Source organism: Lucilia cuprina, chromosome 5 (assembly GCF_022045245.1).
Source record: "Lucilia cuprina isolate Lc7/37 chromosome 5, ASM2204524v1, whole genome shotgun sequence".
Lineage (NCBI taxonomy): Eukaryota > Metazoa > Arthropoda > Insecta > Diptera > Calliphoridae > Lucilia > Lucilia cuprina.
The window spans coordinates 35,395,114-35,397,697 of NC_060953.1; positions in this window are offsets into that span (position 1 = coordinate 35,395,114).

Sequence of the window (2,584 nt, forward strand, 5' to 3'; positions counted from 1 at the left end):
TTTAGTATTAATTAAATTTTATTAATTATTTATTAAAACTTTCTAGCTATACCCTGTGTGCTTCGCTACCCTCATCGTAATGGAATAAAATAAATATCATTATTGTAAGTGTATATATATCTAGTCTCAATATTACAGAAAATTAGAAAAAACAGAAAAAATATATAAAAAGGCACTTCTTCAAGCCTTTTTATATATTTTCATTAAATCAGGATGACGCATGTTTAATTTTCAACCAGAAACCGAAAAACGCATAAAGATTTTTATACAATTTAATGTCTTTAGGTTCAAAAAGAACAAAAAAGTACCAGAGTATGCTTTTTCAATTTTCGTTCAATTGGGATACTGCGTGTTTAATTTTATGTTTATATATTCAATATTTTAGAAAGCTCTAAAAGTACCAGTATCAGTGAAGTACGAAAAAGTACCAAAGGACCTATTTTATTTAATTTCATGTTCCTAAGTTCAATATTATAGAAAATTCAAAAAGTACCAGAAAATATTCCAGTTTAAATTTTCATTCACTCAAGTCCCTGATTGCTTTTAAAGATTCTCAATTTCATGTTTCATGTTTCTAGGATCAATATTATAAAAAACACAAAAAGTACCTTTTGAAGAACGAAAAAGTACCAAAAGTGCCCTTGTATAGGTTCTCACTTAATCCAGGCTCTAAACGCTTAATTTCATGTTTCTAGGTTCCATATTATAGAAAATTCAAAATGTACCTTTTAAAGAACGAAAAGTACCAAAAAGTCCCCTTTTATAGGTCCTCACTTAATCCGGGCTCTACATGCTTAATTTCACGTTTCTAGGTTTAATATTATACAAAAATCCAAAAAGTACCTTTTGAAGAACGAAAAGGTTTCAAAAAGTCCCCTTTTTTATGTTCTCACTTAATCTAGGCTCTACATACTTAATTTCATGTTTCTAGGTTCAATATTATAAAAAATTCAAAAAGTACCATTTGATGAACGAAAAAGTACCAAAAGTCCCCTTTTATAGGTTCTCACTTAATCCATCCTCTACATACTTAATTTCATGTTTCTAGGTTCAATATTATAGGAAATTCTATAAGTACCTTTTGAAGAACGAAAAAGTACCGAAAAGTCCCCTTTTATAGATTCTCATTTACTCCGGGCTCTACATACTTAATTTCATGTTTCTAGGTTCAATATTATAGGAAATTCAAAAAGTACCTTTTGAAGAACGAAAAAGTACCAAAAAGTCCCCTTTTTAAGTTCTCACTTAATCCATCCTCTACATACTTAATTTCATGTTTCTAGGTTCAATATTATAGGAATTTCAAAAAGTACCTTTTGAAGAACGAAAAAGTACCAAAAAGTCCCCTTTTATAGATTCTCATTTACTCCGGGCTCTACATACTTAATTTCATGTTTCTAGGTTCAATATTATAGGAAATTCAAAAAGTACTTTTTGAAGAACATAAAAGTACAAAAAAGTCCCTTTTTATAGATTATCTTTTACTCCGGGCTCTACATGCTTAATTTAATTTTTCTAGCTTCAATATTATACAAAAATCTAAAAGTACCTTTTGAAGAACGAAAAAGTACCAAAAGTCCCCTTTTATAGCTTCTCACTTAATCCATCCTCTACATACTTAATTTCATGTTTCTAGGTTCAATATTATAGAAAATTCAAAAAGTACCTTCTGAAGAACGAAAAAGTACCAAAAAGTCCCCTTTTATAGATTCTCATTTACTCCGGGCTCTACATGCCTACATTTTACCTAGAAAAATGAAATTATTTTTCTAGGTAAAATTTTATAGAAAACTTAAAAAGTACCTTTTGTAGAACGAAAAAGTACCAAAAAGTCCTACATGCTTAATTTCATGTTTCTAGGATCAATATTATAAAAAACACAAAAAGAACCTTTTGAAGAACGAAAAAGTACCAAAAAGTCCCCTTTTATAGGTCCTCACTTAATCCGGGCTCTACATACTTAATTTCATGTTTCTAAGTTCAATATTATAAAAAATTCAAAAAGTACCTTTTGATGAACGAAAAGTCCCCTTTTATAGATTCTCATTTACTCCGGGATCTACATGCTTAATATCATGTTTCTAGGTTAAATTTTATAGAAAACTCAGAAAGTACCTTTTGTAGAACGAAACAGTACCAAAAAGTCTCCTTTTATAGATTCTCATTTACTCCGGGCTCTACATGCTTAATTTAATGTTTCTAGGTTCAATATTATACAAAAATCCAAAAAGTACCTTTTGAAGAACGAAAAAGTACCAAAAGTCCCCTTTTATAAGTTCTCACTTAATCCATACTCTACATACTTAATTTCATGTTTCTAGGTTCAATATTATAGGAATTTCAAAAAGTACCTTTTGAAGAACGAAAAAGTACCAAAAAGTCCAATTTTATAGATTCTCATTTACTCCGGGCTCTACATACTTAATTTCATATTTCTAGGTTCAATATTATAGGAAATTCAAAAGGTACCTTTTGAAGAACGAAAAAGTACCAAAAAGACCGCTTTTATAGATTCTCATTTACTACGTGCTCTACATGCTTAATTTCATGTTTCTAGGTTCAATATTATAGAATATTCAAAAAG